General features: G+C 37.8%; 1 long non-coding RNA gene across 1 annotated transcript in view; it reads right to left on the bottom strand.

Moving 5' to 3' along the window:
- LOC104912303 (uncharacterized) overlaps positions 1-17,415 on the bottom strand; it is a 118,285-nt gene extending 100,870 nt beyond the window's left edge. The window contains exon 1 of the long non-coding RNA XR_004160745.2: positions 15,392-17,415. This is a non-coding gene — a long non-coding RNA (uncharacterized LOC104912303). The remainder of the gene's footprint in view (positions 1-15,391) is intronic.
- Between the last annotated feature and the right edge of the window lie 1,039 nt (positions 17,416-18,454).

Raw genomic sequence — 18,454 nt, forward strand, 5'->3', positions numbered from 1 at the left:
ATTCCACTCCAATTATTTACAAAAAATGTTAAACAGAAATAACACAGCTGCATATTTTTCATGATTACCTTTCATGACATTACCCTACAGAACGCAATTCTGTCCTACACCTAAAATTTCATGTGTTGCCTTAGGTATTTCCATGGGTAGGAGGGCTTTCCTACATTGATTAAAAAAAAAAAAAAAATTAACACGGATATTTTGAAAACAGTGTTATTTCTTGAGCCATTCTACTCATTTATTCAGTGTACGTGCTACAGGTCCGTATCAAGTGACTAGAGATTACAAAAAAATATCCAAGGGGAAAAAAACCACCTATCAAAAACTACATTCACAACTACAATAATTTACTTAGTATAAAACACTTCTAATAAAGTATTTATGGAGAAATCTCATCTGTTTTTTTCCTTACTAGGTAGATGATATGTCAACTCCAAATCCTTATTTTCTTTTGAAAGGAATAAGCAAGCATGAAAAGCTGTCCTGTGTTCCACCCTTGCAGAATAATGCAGAATAACAGCGTTGGAATGGCTTTTTTTTTTTTCAGGAGGGAGTGGGATCCAACCATGATGCACATTTAAACAGATATTTTTCCTATTTTTTATATCCTGCTTAACATCACCGTGCGCATGCTTTCTAAAGTAGATCATAAATCCAATTTTAATTGCTGTCAATTCTTAGTGTATTATGCTAAGTTGCAAGATACTTCATACTTATAACACGATCTCAATTAAATAAAATAAAAAATAAATTAAAAAACCAAAGGTTGGAAACAATCTAAGTGTACTGAGCAGGCTCCAAACACCGATAACAATTTTTCAACTTAAAAATTAAACTGTTATTTTTGAGTCGTTCTTGTGATTATTATTTTTTTTTTATATATTTTTGAAGGCAAAAGAAAATTGAACGAAGGAACTCCTCAGTGTTATGTTTAATTTCTCATTCAATATCTTGTGAAGAATGAATTCAAAATGATGGCAAGCAATGTCACTAACCCTGCATATTTATAAATGGCAAGAGCTCTACGCACATACTGATGGAGGATTTTCATTTTATTTTAGACTTAACTACCCATATATATGTAAAATAAACGCTTGCTCAGCAGAGGTTTAGAAGGGAAAGCTTGTGCTTCTGCCCTATTCCAGAGGAGCCTGACTGACAATTAGCAAAGATAGTAAAGGATCTATGCAGATAACAGCTTGCCCTTTTTTGGGACCACTAGAGCAGCAGGAGTTTGTGCAACCAAAGCCTGTAGGACAGAGCAGCTGACAAAGTGAAGAGTTGGCTCCCCTCCAAAAGTCCTAAAATAGTTTGTAATGCATACTGTAAAGGATCCCAGGAAAGGATAAAAGACAAGGTAGTCTGCAGTTTAGCCAGATCATCACTTCATTATCCAAGTGTCACGTAATGGATTTCAGGAGAGAAAAGGCATGGTCACCTGGGAGAGGAGAATTTCGTTACCACGTGTGAGAGAACAGCTTCTTCAGATTCTTCTTCACCAGTGATAGAAGCTTTTGATAATCTTTTGAAAACTTGCGATACAAGGATTACAGCAATAAAACTTTATCAGCATCATACTGAATCTTGGCACAAATTGCTCCTGCAGCTCCAGTCACACAAACTACCCTTGTAGTGGGACTATCCTGCAGCCAAATATTCAACAGCAGCTCAATGGTACCTTGAGACAGCGTAAAACAAGAAGAGTTGTTGTAATCCAGAACTTCATGCTGGAAATGATGAAAAAGACTTAAAACTTTCACATACAGAAAAAGGAAATAACTGGTAAAAATCACATGGAGTGAAACTAAAGCAGTAAATCTATCAATGTTTAGCTGCATTTCTTTTCAATATAAAGAATGAGCATCACATTGGTGAATTTTTGGAGAGCACTAGTTTTGAGTAAAAACCTGTCTTTTTTTTTTCCTCTCTCCCAGGGTGAAGCACTGCTTTGTTACATTCACAGGTTTCTGTGCACATAGTCTTTTTGCATGTTAATTATTCAAATTGCAGGTGTCCAATGCTTGCATTACTATAGTTCAGACACGTATTTAGATATTTTCTTTTTCAAATTTAGTCCTCTACTTCTGCCCTGCATTAGAGAAATAAGAGGGTTTATTGAACATGAATCTCACAGTGAGAAATCCCAGGGCCAACCACTAGTATCCGACTTGATACTGCGTAAGTCCCCAAAGACCATGTACTTGAGCTGCCCTTCTACAGCGTACCCTACCTCCACAAAATGCTGTGAAAATAAATGCATGAATGATTGATAGGTGCTCACATTATGAGGTTAAAGGCCATACAAGGCAGAAAGAATTCTAACATATTCAAAGAGACGATTACAGCGTGTTTCTCACCAGCTAGGGTAATACAGACATATCACACTGGGTCATGATTGCTACTAAAAAAAAATTTAAAAATCAAACATAAAAAATTGACAGCCAAAATATAAATGAGTTTTTAAAAATCTTGATTGCATACACTGTAAGACTTAAAAAAAAAAAAGAAAAAAAAAGTCATTTTGGGTTTGCAATCCAGTCAACCAAATTCCCCTTTGGAATTAGGGAGATACAAGTCCAAGGTAAATAGAGGTGTGCCACTGAAGCAACTACTCTTGCTGCATTTGTATGTTAATGAATTCCTCTGGCTGCTCACTGGTGGCATAAGAAAGCAATTCTGCATGAGGCTAACAGAGATGAAGCCATGCAATATCACAGTTCTTTAATCGTTCAAAAATTCATCCTGTACCTTTTTGATTTCTCCTCTGTACAACATCACTACTTGTGGGATAACGTCCTCTTGGCAAGCAACACGAGGTCTATAAAATAACTTCGCAGAGAGTGAATTGCTGTTGCTGTTTCTAGGTTAACATTGACAGGAACTAACAGAGTCTTCAAAAATATCATAAACTTTGTTTTAGAGCTGACACACAATTGCTGCACAGTGCATTACAGGAACATCCAGAGCTGTACAAGCAGATCCAGCACCGCTCAGATAGATGGGGTTTGTCATCCTCTATACCCTACCTCTGGCAGGAAGGGGGGTGGGGATTAGAAGGGGAAGGGAGAAAGGGAGAAAATGAAAAGGCAAGAAAAGCACTACTACTAGAAATGCCTTAGACTACAGTATTTCTTGTACAGATCTGACCTGTGCTATGTACAGCAATGTAACCTTGAAAAAAATATCAGTAAATAACCTAGAGTACTTTATAAGTGAACAACACAACAGCACTGCTCTGCACTGTCATCTGGGACACTCTGTTTCATTCATCATTATGGTCTCCCATCTCTCTCCCCAAGTCAATTGGGATTCGAAGCGCGGTGGGGAACAGCTCATTCATCCACAGGGGAAAGCAGCATGCTTCACATTGCTAAGGAGCTTCCGGAGATACTCAATGCCAAAGTGTATTATCGTTTCTTTGGGAGTCTGAGAAAATAAGAGGGCACTTTTAAGCCCCTTTAACGTTTGTTTCTACTAGAAAACACAGCAGAAGAGCAATCCTGGCTGCTAACAGATCTCCCAGCACTAGCACATGCATTTTATTTGCAAGCTTAACTATGCAACAAACTCTGAAGCCCAATAGAATGGAATTACATCCACAATGAAGTGTACTTAATCTATCACAGATTACAAATGGAAAGTTAAAAAGCAGTTGGTGGGGCCTTTGAAGGGAATCACGCAGAGGCCTCCTCCTCAGAAAAACAACACATAGGCCGAGGAATAGTGGATGGGAAAGTATTTGCTAAGAGCGAAAAAGAAAGAAATGTGCAGCCTTCAGGCCATAGCACTGACTTTATTCAACAGGGCAAAAAAAGAAGAAATAAACATATATCCTCAAAAAAAGAAGAAAATCTCAGTACAACACAAGTAAGTTGTATTTCAGATGATTTCACTGCGATCATAAAAGTGATATGTAGCAGTAATAGTTGCTAAAAAGGTTGTTCTCCAAAGCTATCTGGCTTGGTCAAAATGCAGAACGTTTCTCTAGCACGTCCTACTCACAAAAATAATTACCAGAATAACTGAAGACAAACCATCATTGTAAAGTCTTTCCTTTTCTTCCTTGGAAGTTATTAATCAAAACCTCCAGCGAATGGCAGCGAGCCAGCGATGGATTCTGCAGAGTCTGCTCTGGTTCTGGTTAACAGGAGCAGCAGCACACAGATTCCACAGCAGGGGTCGATGCCGCTGATTTAGTCTTCTGTTATCAACCGCCACTCCCTCATCTGGGTAGGGGAATATTTGGTTTTACACAATCAGACATTTGCTCAATCACCAAAGTTTTGTGTATATTGCCTACATGTGACACTCAAATCTTAGCGTGACTCCTGTATCTTCATTAGGAAAGCAGAGCTATTTAATACCATTACTTATGTTAACTAAGTACTACTATTGCAGTCAATAATGCAGTCTCCATTTTAACACATTCTCCCCCTACCTCCCCACTTTTTTTCGGATGTATAGAAGACACAGTATAGACCGACTGTGCAAGGACAGCGGAGACAGTGCTGCCACCTTTTGGTGCCAGACAAAAACCAATCTGGTCACATCAGAATTAGGGGCATTGAAAACCTGATCGTAAGTTGCAAGCACGACAGGGGCCACTTCTGATGCAATGTTTTTGAACCTCAATGTCTATGTACATAGCATTATTAACGAATTTAAAAAAGGGGATGGGGTTCTTTACTCTTTATCTGTTTCTAAAATTAATTTACAGAGCTTAAAGATTTTGAGGAAAAGACTGTAAAGACAGGAGCTTTAATTCCAAAGGCAAAAGATTAGTAGTAAAGTAGTAGTAAAGCAGGTTTAAATATGCAAAATTCAACTATTATCTTTTTGTAAAAGCAAAAGAATGGAAATACCAGGAAAGACAAAGAAATATCAAGAAAGGGGAAAGGCAAGGGGAAAAAGGGAAAAGGAAACAAAAAAAAATGGAAAAGGAAAGCAAAAAGGAAAAAGAAGCCAAAGCAGTTGCTAAAATAAAGTTTTCATTGCACAGTAAAATTGCAAGAGCTTCCAAAGGAATATGATTATTAGCGAGATACATATATTTTAATACACATATGCATGTAAGATTAGTGCTACAAGAAATATTATTGCATTGATTCACAATTTGGGAAGAGTAGGGGGACCTGTTCCTTTGGCTCAAGGAAACCCACAGCTCAGCTGAGCACTGCTGCTGACAAACCAAGCCACACCGGCCCCACTGCCACACAGAATGAGTACCTCCCTGCGCCAGGAAGTTTGCCCTATTCCTGAGATACCCTCAAATACCAGCAGGCACTTGATGTCTCCAGCAGATCACTCCTCCCCTCCCATGCCAGGATTACCAGGAAGAAGGGTGGGCTGAAGATGCTGTGCCCTCCTCACTTGCTAGGCTGTGGCTGGCTGTCAGTGCTGAAGTGATCCTGAATTGCTCAAAACATTTCCCAGGCAAAAATGTTGCTACTAGGGACACGCACACTTTCCAATCACAGAAATTAATAGTAATGGAGATTAACCTAATTCAGAGAGTAAAACAATACTGCCTTCACCAATGAACTCAGCAACAGATCATCTCAAACCATCTGCAGGGCCAAAGGATAATCCACTGACGTTGGTTTCACAGCATTACAAAGGGCAAAACTAAGGCTGTGGAACAAAGTCATACTACAGTCCAATGAATTTCATGTTTGATTCGGCCCAATACAGACCAAGCAAATTTTCCTGAAAACTTTTCTACTTTTCTTCATTTCATCCTTCTTCAAGTACCATCTAAGGATGGTCCTAACAATGTTCCTTTTATAGTCTGTTAAAATTATTTTCCTGCATTTTAAAATCTTATCTTCCTCATTATAAAACTCTGCTAAAAGCCCATCACAAGTGTTTCTACTCACACTGCACAAGACAGAATTTCCATGCACTGCTCCCCAATTTTCTATGAATAGTTTTGTTTATGTGGCAGCGTAAAAAAAATTCTGCATTACCTACAGTGTTTAGAAAACATATTGATTTGCAGAATAACAGGGCAATACTTTGTAAAAATCTTGTGGCTTCATCCATGAAATACACTTAATTTCTACATCTTCAAAAATAAATATTTGTCATACAAACTGCTTCACTAACCTGAAAGTATTCCAAGAAAGAATAACAACACTTGCATTTGTATTAGAGCAACAAATGAGAACTTAGAAGAGCAGAAGAGACAAATGAGAATAACTAAATTGAATGGCATTTTATGAGAGTTGTGTCAATCAATTTAGTCCCTGCTGCAGCCATAATGCATCAGCTTCTCTTTTACTTTCCCTCTATTAGCTTTTGGATTTGCCACCTTTTTGTTCCCTGTTTTAAAAAAATAGTCTTGAATTTTAAATTAAATGGCTCTGTGTTTATTAGACACACAAACAAATACGCAGATCACATAACAAAGTACAACATCATATCATTTTAACATACTTTTCCCTCCATTCTCCATAGCTTTTTTCCACACTGGACATTGGTGATTAGGGATTCCCTTGTATATTTATTTTGCAGAGGTTAGTTACCTGGTTTGCAGAAGAGACTGAAAGCAGGCTGCATAACATTTGGCATTCACAATCGCATCAGCGTTACTCCCCTCATAAACTCTTCATTTGATTTGATTAATCACTGTAACCTAAAATATTAATGGATTCATTTTCAAATCATTTAAAGTTTACAACACCACGGAACAGGCAATCTGGCCGTTCTTACACTGTTCCTTTAGACCTTAAGCATTTCAAAGACAGAGAAGGAAATATGGCAAAATCTGCCTTCTTGTCTGCAGTATTTACATGCTTTACATAGTTTAAAAATATGTGGCTTATTAATGACTGATTTTTCAACCTCTCCAATAAGCTTTTTATTAACGTGACACTCCTTTACTTGCAAGTGTCAAGCAATTTCACACCGTGTATCCTTTATGATGTTTAATATAAAAGATAGTACAGTATTTATACCCCTCACAATAAGAGAATGGATTGTTTTAAGGTTATACAGCCCAGTTGTGATAAAGAAAGAAGGAACCTTACAAAATGATAAATATTTTCATTAAAAAACTTTAAAACTAAAAGTTCAAAGATATGTTCTCCTCTCTTATATCTTGTCAAAACATGACTTAGGACCCAAAACTAATCTACTTTCAATTTTATTCCATATTTCAGTGCTGTCATAGTACTCAGCAGAGAGTATTGGAATACGATCATTTTTTATTTTGTTGATGTTACCGACAGCTTTATTTCACAAAGCAATCTTATACTATGTCTACCACTGGCAGGTCACAAAGGTCAAATAGTCTATCCTTACAGGTAGAGAGCTTATTAAATGGCACGTCTATTAAACCCAATGGACAACATAAAGAAACATTTCAGCAGAATACTTTTAGCATAGTTCACTGAAGACACAGTCAAAAGGGTATTAAATAATTCCCAAAGATTTTATCTTTTTTACAAGCATCCCCAAAATTCTGCTTTGCACAAAGCATTTCAAACAGACGCCAGGAGAGAGAGCTGCAGAAAGATGAACTTTGTCTGTACAAACATTTACTTTGTCTAATGCATTCAAAATTGCACGCTTAGCACATTTAGTGGTAAGTGGCTTAACAGAGATAACTTTCTGCTTTCTAGGACCGTGATATAATTAAATGTTCAATTTAAGACCATCATAAAATTCATACGATGCATTCTCGGCAGTGTTCACACGCATGCTTTACATACCAACCTGGATCACCATAAGGTAATTTTTCAGAAGCAATACATGTTAGTTAATTATTTTTAAATGACATAATTAATCACAAAATAGCTTGGGGAAAAATCTGATTATGTATATCAGAACAAAGCGCTCAAATAAAATCTTCCTGTTGTATCTTGTAAAGTCCAAATAATTATGTTTAACAAAGAGGGTGTAGGCTTTGCAAGACCCAAATATTTATAGTCATGTAATTGTGATTTTATCTCTCCTTCTGGCATCATTTCATTATTTCAGCGTTTGCCAGTTACCTATCGTATACTGGATCTTGCTGTTTCAGTATTTGTATTTGAATGACTGCAGTTACAAAAGGATAAAAAAAAAAAAAGATATCTTTGGATTGAGAAACCTATATGTTCCGATATTTTTCTTCAGATTTAACCCTTACAGCCTAATCAAAGCAAGTATTCCTATTGCATTTCCCAACCAGACATACTGATTTCTGGATAGGTCAAATTCTAAATACTGGTATGCAGAATGCATGGAATCTCATACAGGCTTTTGTAGGTAATGCACTTGGCCCTCTGTTACCAGAAGATTCGCCTGGTCAGATAATTAATAAGATACAGAAACATAAAACATGAGTTGTTAAAGTTTACAATTACCTTCCCTCACAGCTCCATTCTAAACGCACTGTCCTTGCTTTAACACATAGTAAATCATCTACCTAAATGTATTTGCACCCAATCATTTTTTAAAGTCACAATCTTTGTAGTGTCAACTTGTCAAGGGTCAAAGGGAAGAACAGGCAAGATTCCCAAATCAATCTGCTTGTAGAAACTGTCTCATTTCATTTCAAATTACCTGCTGTGGCTGAAGCGAGCTATGGACAAACTGCCTTCCTCCATAAACCATGACAGCACAGGTCGAACTTATGTGATCATTCATAAGGGGCAAGTCATGCTGGGTCTGTCATTAACTACTTTTAAACTGCTGTGCAGGGTTAAGTGATCTTGCAGGGCAGCAGCAGATATAAATACTATTTGGACAGTTTAATGTCAGGCGACAACTCCTCTGGGATTAAAAGCATGTAACCCAATAGTAGTGTTATCAATATAAGGATTAAGGTACTTTGGACCGTTTCTTGCAGTCACAACTATTCTGGCATTTTGCATACTATTAAGATATCAGGTGCCTAATATAACACCTCTTAAAAGGCTCCCCAAAATTTTAACAGCTATGCCCATCTTCTGTGTAGGCACTCTCCATTGCTTGAGCTTTGCCCTTGTGTGACTGCCTGCTCCAGGAGAGGATACTGCTAATCTAAGTACATGAATACACTGCAGCCACCACAGCTTGTCAGGCTGCGCGGCTCACAGGCGAGGGGACAGCTCCAAACCAGCGCTCCTCAAAGTCATGGGAGGCAGTTCCACAGAAGCCCACATTTAGTGAAGTATTTATGTAGATGCCTACTTTCAAACATAGGAGTGGACCTATTAATTGAACCTGTCATACAGAGATATAAAAATAAAAATTAAAAACACAGCACAGTTTAATAGGGTATGCAGCACTGCATGACAAGTTACTTTGTGCTTCAGTCATATCTCCTTCAGTCGCCACTATACTGATAGACTCAAACGAACAAGAAACGTACTCGTTAATACCAAAAAGTAGCCAAATGATCTTCCACCTTCTGCAGACAGCAAAAACCAGAGATCAACATTTATACTGGTGAATTAAGCTGGCCCCAGTATTGAAAAAATCAGAATTTTTTAAAGTAATATATACGAATATTTCTGATTCTTTCTTCACCATCATACTCTTGTTAATCAATTACAGACAGATTGCAGTATCCTTAACACATTCATCTTCAGCCATAAAGCAGCTGGGGATCATTACAAGAGCATGCAGGAACAGACCAGTACTTAGTTTGCCAGGGAAGCCAAATTCCTGCTCATGTTAAGACACACTCCTAACGCATATGATATATACACCAAACCATACATGAAACAGCGTGCTACCACAAGGGAGCTGATTCATTGGTATCTCATAAAGCACAACAGCCAGTGACACTAAGAAAGAAAGTAGTAAACCTTAACCTAACAAAATCCCAAACCTCAGAGACTCTGTAACTTCATGAAGGAAGGAAGGAGGAATCAAGACTGCATACCCTTTAGAAATGAAGACAAAAATATCAGTTTGTTCAGAATTCAATGCCACTTTCTGAGACAACACAGGTAATGCTGGGTTTTACTAAATCCAGCACAATGACATTGGGTTTAGGAAAGGTGAGGTGCAATGGTTCTTTTACAGGGTGTCAAGCCTACTGGTATTACAGATTGTATTATTCCTTTTATTTAACTTTGCCTGCTGATCATTTCATGCTTTCATTAGCACCACACTTTTCACCAACCTTTCATAATGAACAACACATACCCAAGCCCACCACACCCTTCCCTCAGCATTGCTGGCTCTCAGGCCCCAACTCTGAAATTCAGATCCAAAACCCACACACTGAAAGGTAGCTCTTCTTTGATCTCTCTCCATTTTTCCTTCACTTACAAGCTTGTGATTAAACCACTTCGCACTCCCTGCCTGTGTTGTTGTCCCTGCAAGCTCCCACCCTCTCCCTCAGCCTCCAGCCTTATTTGTAAGAGACTCTCAGATAACTCACAGCAGACAATTGTCTTTATGTCTGGCTTCTCTTCATCCTGATCACCCCTGCCCACAGGGAACTCTCACTTCCAGACCAGCTGGCAGGGCAGAGCTCCAAGCCCCCAGAACCACTGAGACCTTTCTAGGTAAGGCAAGTTGGCAGTCTCCCAAAACTGCTAACTTTTTAAATTCAGACCAACTATCACTGCAGCAATGAGAAGATAAATCAGTGACACTACCATGTTTGCTCAAGAAAATAAGGATGTTAAAATGGGCAGAACAACTTAGTTTCCACTAACTTTATCCTTGGGAGAAAAAAAAAATTACTTGCTGAAATCTTTCAAGCAGCTAAGTGAAAACACTGCTAAGGACCTATTCTTAAATACAGCTCTGAGCACATGTTTAATGTAAAGAAATCGAGGCCAATACTTGTAAGCATAAAGAGTGTTTTAAATCGTGTGTTCAAGCTATGTTTCAAATCACTTCTGTTTTCTATTCTGGAATCTTTGGACAATCCCCCAAATACACCTGTATTTTATCTCCTATACACCATTCTTTTGGCAGTATGAGTGGAGCTGTGCTGGCTTCACATAGTTTTAGCAAATAATTTTGTTAGGCAGAGAACCTACTGCTTCAGAGCTGCAAGGAATTTGCTGTCCTCCACTTGCAGTCTTATTTTCTAGAACTGCAATAGAAATAAAATGCCCAGTATAAAACTGCTAAGTTATACAACTGAAAAAGGCTTCAATGGAATCTTATGAGTTTGTAAATAACACATACTTAGTGTCAAAAAGTCTGTGTCCTGTGCATCACTGGATTAAAAAAAATCTTCATTTATTCCACTTTTCGTTCTCCAGATAGCATCACAGAAGAAAATTCCTTTACTTTTCAGTTCCACAGTGGTTGGCTGTTGTATTTAATTCTGCAGTATAAGCTTATCAATATCAAAAAAGTAAGTAAGCTTCCTAAGAGTTTTCTGTATACTTTGTCAAACAAGTGAAACTAAATCAGTACATGCCAGAGAAACTGGTCACTCAGCCACTGCATCTTCCATGCGTCCAACATTAAACATTCAGTAATGACACTTCACAGTAAATATATTATTTGACTTGCACCTTTTAAAGGTATTCTCTCAGCTCTTGCTACTTTTACCCCATTACGATATCTGTAGCAATCAATGGGAGTTTCTATTCAACAGATTTCTAGAATTTTGATGGATGGGAACGTTATTGGATATTCAACATATTTCAGGATAAACTAAATGAGAACACATTTAGTTTAAATTATTACTTCTGAGATTGCACTACAGTATTAAAAAAATTATGAACAAGTTTCTATGGTAAAATTGCTTTCAAACCATGACACGTGGCTTACAGGTATTACACGTCATCACTGCAAAACATTTAGAAGGCTAAAAGAATAAGTAGTTGGTCAAAACCTCCCACTCAAAAAGGCCAGGGTAATAAAAACCGAAAATGAAAGACAAAGTAGAGAAAGTTTGGTTATTTAAAGGTCATATTTCTCAGAGAAAGAAAAGAAAAATAAGCTTCAGGCCATTCGTGAACTACACCTATAACTACTTGAAACAAGCTCCAAAGACATCATTAAAGATGAAGAAATTGAACAGAAAAACAAATGCTGGATTACCTCTGACCTATCTGCAACAGCTCATTTACTGGAAGAGTGGTTAACAGCTTTTCATGTTCCTTTCTACAGCTTCCTAACCTCAGTAGCTGGGAGGCTAGGGACAAATTGGGCTGATTGGGAGTCTTCTCTAAGAAGGATGAAAACTACACCTAAATACACTCAGCTAACAGAGCTTCTCTTTTCCTTACAGTTTGTATTTCTCTGTTGTTCTATATGAACAATTTGCTCGTTGCATTCCTTCAGCTGCTGGGTGCTATTTCCAGACTTATGATATTGCAGGATGGTTCCCTCTCCCTGTCTGGAACATGCAACATGTAGACATGGTCACCTTCTCCCCTGACACCTGAATTGAGCATGAATTGAGCAAATGAATTTTACAACTCATTACTGATGGAATTTCCTGAACGCTATCTTTAACATTATTTTAAATTAAAAAGTAAGAAAACAGTTGGAAGGATAACAAGCTAAGTATTTATACACACACACACACACACACACACTACCTGAAAGTTCCCATTTTCTGCTATCAAATCTTCCCTCTGAATCATAAGCCATGGAGTGAAAGAATAAGACCCAGTGTCACAGCGGTACCGAAAACAAACTACCTTGCTGCCATTGGGAAACACCTTACAGCACTGCCTAGTTGGAAGAACTCACTGAGGCAATCAGATCAAAACAGAACCAAAAAAATCTCTCCAAAAATCTAAAAATACTGACAACAGTATGCTCTGAATCGGTGTCAAACTTGTGCAGATGCAAGGTGTGCTTAAGACAACCTACCAAAACAATGGGCTGCAATTGCACTGAATAATAATCCATCACAGGAATTTTCACAACCCCTTAGTCCATCAGCCTGTAGCTCCTGAGGGCTCACTCTTTGTCACATCTTTTCTTTAACCAGGAACGATTACAGGATACAAGCTTCAAACCTATCCATATGCAGATGTCAGCAAACTATGTACCTTGTTATGTGATTGGGAACAAGTACAGTTATTTCAATAACACAGTCTTCAATACAATATTTTAATTAAAAACAGATGGCACGAGCTTAATTGAAGAATCAAGTTGCTTGGCAGCAGTGTGCAATAGGAGGAAATGCCTGACGCTGACTTCAATAATAGAAAATATTTCCTTAAAAGAATATTGAAAGGCAACTTCAGAGAGTCACTCTGGTATTCACTGGACAATACCTTACATATACTGAATAACAACAGTGACTGCGTATCTTAAAGCACAGCTATTTTCCCATGTGAAGGCAGAGAAAACATTTGCTGACCATTCTGTAAAACTGCCTTACGTTCAAAAGGCTGAAGATGATTACTTTGAAGCAATGAGCCAATCTATGCTCTTTTAAGAATCTTTGGAAAGATGGAATGAAAAACCTCATCCCGAGGCTGTAGCAAAAAACATGTAGAGGAGGAGGAGCTGATTCCCAGCCCTCAGCAACTTAGCCCTGCTACAAGTACTGCTACTCAGCAGGTAAAACTAAAGTAACTAAAAAACAATTCCATTCAGCACCTATGTGGAGTAGATTCATTTATGACATAGCAGAGATCAGTCAGTCCAAGGCAACTGGTCCCAAGAACAGTAAGTTATGGAAATCAAGCTATACGCTGCAGTGAAAATTTCCAACATTAATGCAATTACAGACAAGAAGTTATCCAGAATATGTTTCTTTGATCAGTTTAACATGAGAGATGCTGATCTTTTCATCCTTGCGTGTTCGGAGCCATCCAGAAGTCATCTAATTTGGGGTTTTTTAACAAGAAAATTGCATTTCCACTAATCTAAGAGCATTTTCCATAACACATCAAACAAATACTTTAGTCATTCAATTATGTCTCAGTCGCTCCAGATAGAAGATTTCTCTTAGCCAAGAATCTTTTCTTCCCCAAGCTGATCTGTGCTTTGAGCCCATACAATTGCACAGGCTTTGCTTTAAACTTGGAGCTCCTGCTCCACAGCACCTCTTTCTGTCATGGGCCACAAAGACACTCCCACTTTTTTGCTCCCACAGCAAAAAAGTTAACGATATTAAGTCTCTATGATGCAATGAGAGGAAAACTCCAGTGCCTTGCAAGCAAACATTCTCTAAGAAATGGATACCACGTTAAGAAAAATATGTATATATGCACACACATATATATACGCACAGGAGCCTTATGGCTCATCTGCTAAAATTTAAACACAGAGTTCTAGACAACTGAAGCCAGCAAAGATGATCATCCTGGATGTAAGCTCACAACAGAGGAAAAGGTGGCAGTGACCTTTGGTGTGTTTCAAGAGTCACAGCAATAGTGGCACCGGCAGACAGCAAACAGAACCATTAGCAGGCACTCAGTGTAAGAGCAAATGTAGGTGGAGCGAAGCAGAAAGAAAGAATGCAAGAAGCTAAGTGGAGGAAGACTGACAAAAATCGATTTTTACTTTTGAAAAGCAGTTATTCAAAATGTATTAAATCTGGAGGGAAAAAAATCAGGCAAATATAACAAATTTTCAAATTTCTCTAGATGTTCAATTCATTGTTCTTTTAAGTGCCACGAGATTCACTAAATTTTTACCCTCACAAACCTCAACCTCTGCAAAGAGATCAAAACTCTCAGAGTCCAAGCAAAAAAAGTTTCCAAAGAAAAATATTTTGATTGCACTCAGTACTTGAAGAACTGAGTACTTCCTCTCTGCTCCAATTTAAGAATATGTTGCTTCAGCATTATACTGAACTTAATCCACACAAATTTAAGATGCAAGAACTTGTTTCAAAGACTTTCTCAACCTTCTCAGGACAGTGCTGAAAGGAAATATTAATTTAAAAATAAAAAATCTGTGCAACAATTGAAAGGTTTATAGCTTGGCTTATGCAAATTAACACTACATTACTACATACTCTCTGTACATTCAGAAACATTTTGTGAAACATTAGCTACTCCTTTATTACATTATTCTCACACTGACAAAAAATTAAAAAAATAAAATAAAATATTGTGCAAACGAGCCACCGTTAGCAACCTCGAGAACTGCAAACTCTTCCTCTGAGAAGTTTACCTGTTCAGTGCATATTGACAGCATCTGGAATTCTGTGCCCAACGACTACTTGGTAATTTTGCTGTGTTTCATACTAATGCAGATGCTTTGTAAATGTTTTCATTCAAGGATTGAACATAAATAATAAAAATATGAAGAAGCTAAGCAAGTATCATTGAGGATGTTTGCAAAGGAAATAAAGTAACTGTGTTTTCTCACCCAGAGAAATCTTATTTTTTGTGTCAGACTCTGAAAACGGGAGGGAGACAAGGCCTCAAGTGACTTCTCTGCAGTTATTTTGCATCCTTAAAGATAGTACACAAAACATTCACCATACCTGCTTTTATATTTCAGCTCTCTTTAGGATGCTAAATACTGTACTTACATTTTTACAGTTCCTGGTGCTCTGTCACATAGCTATTTGCCACATCCATATGTTTGACTCCTTCGGGCATTCCTGTAAAATCAGTAGGGAATTTCTTAGTCAAGCAAAGCCTTTTAATGTAGCTAAATTTTACATATGTAGCTTTGAAGATCTGCCCTATAATGCACTGACATTAAAAAAAGGAAGCATAGTAGTAGTTGACTGACAGGGAGCTTGAAGGAGGATATTATATAACAAATATATATATATATATATATATATGGATATGGATAGATGCACACATACAAAACCATACTTTGTCAATTGCAGAGCAATAGCAGTTTTTTCCCTTGGTAGTCATAGCCAAAAAAATGCCACTGGGCTGTCATTACTCATCCTGACTATTGCTGACATTTTTCACATTATTAAATCATGACTTCACATTTCTTATGCACGCTACTAACATGCCTATTGTAAGATTCTATCATCATTTGAAGCACATTAGGTTATTTCCTAGAAAAACTCATTTTCCACCCGTTCTCTAAGCCCTCTGCTTTTAAGCACACACGATTAAATGAGTTGCTGTACTTTTAACACTTCCTCAATATTGCCAATAGGTGTTCTTAGAATACTTTGTGAATCAAGGGCCTCATTTCAGATGCCTTTGTGTCTGATGTTTTTTCCATTTCCTTTAAAAAGTAGCACGATGCACTTTTAAAAGTACTCACTGTAGCTGCTATTTGAATTAAAAACAATGAAATTAATTTGAAGCTAAACACCATCTTATCCTTCACGATGCTATTCCTTGGGACGTGGAAACAGCGGAGACAAAGGAGTTGTTCCAAAGTTGGCCTCTCTCTACTAAAGATGCAGAAATGCTCTCGCAAAAGCAGTAAGGCAGAGAGCAGTGTGAAGCAGAGACCTCTCCTCACATTCCCTGACTCCAGCAAATATGGCTGGGCAGCAATACTGGAAGACATCACTGGATACACACTGGGTGGCAACAGAGGAAACCATGGAACTGACAAAAGCACAAAAGGAGAAAAAAGAGACTCATGCCAATAGATTTCATAGCTGAAAACAAGAGCAAAGCATCTGGGCAAGATAACAATGAGCTGAGAAGCTCTTCCTTTCTGCTGGTCCCTGGTGCAGCCTGTGCGTGGTTCTGACCCCACTGCCTCCAGCCCTGCTTCTATGCTTCTACAGAGAAGAAAAGCTAACAAGAATACATGACTGCTAATATCTTGAATAAGGCACATTTCGTTCGATCAATGCTTTTATCAATGGACAATCCCAAAAGGTTCAGAAAATGCAAAATTTCAACCAGGCAACTATTTTACTTACAAACTCTTTCTTACACCAGCTACCAACCTCACTTTACTCAGAATAGTTAAGACCTTGGGTCAAGGAGACAGTGGCATTAGCACTCAACAGAAAATGTGCTTCTCCACACTAAAATAGCCACTTAAGCAAGAATGTGGAAATGATTTATCTTGCAACGTTTGAAGTTGGATCTTCACCTCAGTTGTGTCATGACTGCACAATCAGTCAGAGGAAAACTGTTACGCTTTCATTCAAAGAAAAGGATATTCAGCTCTTCACTATGAGTATCTAACAAATAATGTTACCTTTTAGGAAATAAGAGAATCATAAATATTAGCTAGTGGAAGCATTCACATTTATAACATCCGAGTTAGAGACCTTCAGTGTTCCAGTGCCCAAGTATAAATCTCACTGTTTAATAATGGAAAGGCAGTACGATTTCACTGAAAACCATTGCATTTAAATAAAGTTCTATTTGTAATTCTAAATAATCCAGCACTACCTTAATGTAAGATGATCAGAAAAAACAAACTGAAAACTTAAATTGAACCTTTTAATATAGTGTTGTGAAGAAAATCAGACTTTTAAAGCAAGGAAACTGCCAGATAAGCTTGATTTGAGACTGAGTCATACAGTTTATACATTCAGCATTCTTTAATGGTTGTACAAACCACAGCATTTTAAAATAACGCACACAATACTTATGTATTATGACAGTGCTTATGTATGTAACTAACACAGTTGAGATCAGAGCCAATAAAACAATCAAATGGAATTCTGAAGACTTAAGTCCAATAAAACCATAAAATTATGTACCCATAAGAATTCATATCATTTTTAACCACTATTTGTACTTTCTCATGGCAAAACTACGCTTAGAAATCCCCATTCTTAAGAAATCAGTAAAGTTGCTGATGTGAAAAGCAATTGTCATATGGGCACAATTCTACTGGAACTCAGAAACCTGCCAACTTGTAGGGCATCTGACTCCACCTGTTTGTCCTCTCCTTGTTCCAATAGCATATCTACATAAAATTCAACCGTGGTACTCATGAAGAATCAGAAAGTTCAAGTTTCACATATTTATAGACATTCTCTCTGCAATAATACCAGAATTTGAAGGAATAAATAAGGAATTAGGGAATTTTAGGCATGAAGTCCATGAATTTTCATAGAATCATGGAATCACCAAGGTTGGAAAAGACTTCTAAGATCATCCAGACCAACCATCCACCTATCACCAATACTTCCCATTAAACCACTCAGTACATCATCTAAATGTCTCTTGAACATCTCCAGTGTCAGTGACTCCACCGCTTCCCTGAGCAGCTTTTTCCAGTGCCTGACCACTCTGTCGGATAAGAAGTATTTCCTAACATCCAACCTGAATCTCCCCTGGTGCAATGTGAGGCCAGGAAACAGGCACGCTGGTAACAACAGATAAGGAGAATGCTGAGGTACTTAACTTTTTCCCTTGGTTTTGTCTGATAACTGCTTGCCACACAGCCATCAAATACCTGGTTTTGCAGAGGGGGGATCGAGAAAGCAACATCCCTCCCAAGCAAAGGAAGTAAGCAAAGATAATTTTTGTCACCGCCTGGGGATCCTGAACATCTGCAAGTTTATGGCTCCTGATGAGATGCATCCCAGAGTCCTGAGGGAATTAGCTGATGTAGTTGCCAAGGCAATCTCAATAATATTTGAAAAGTCATCAGCCATCAGGTGAAGTCCCTGGTGACTAGAAAGAAGACAACATCACAC

The sequence above is a fragment of the Meleagris gallopavo genome, chromosome 10 (assembly GCF_905368555.1).
Source record: "Meleagris gallopavo chromosome 10, MGAL_WU_HG_1.1, whole genome shotgun sequence".
Classification (NCBI taxonomy): Eukaryota; Metazoa; Chordata; class Aves; order Galliformes; family Phasianidae; genus Meleagris; species Meleagris gallopavo.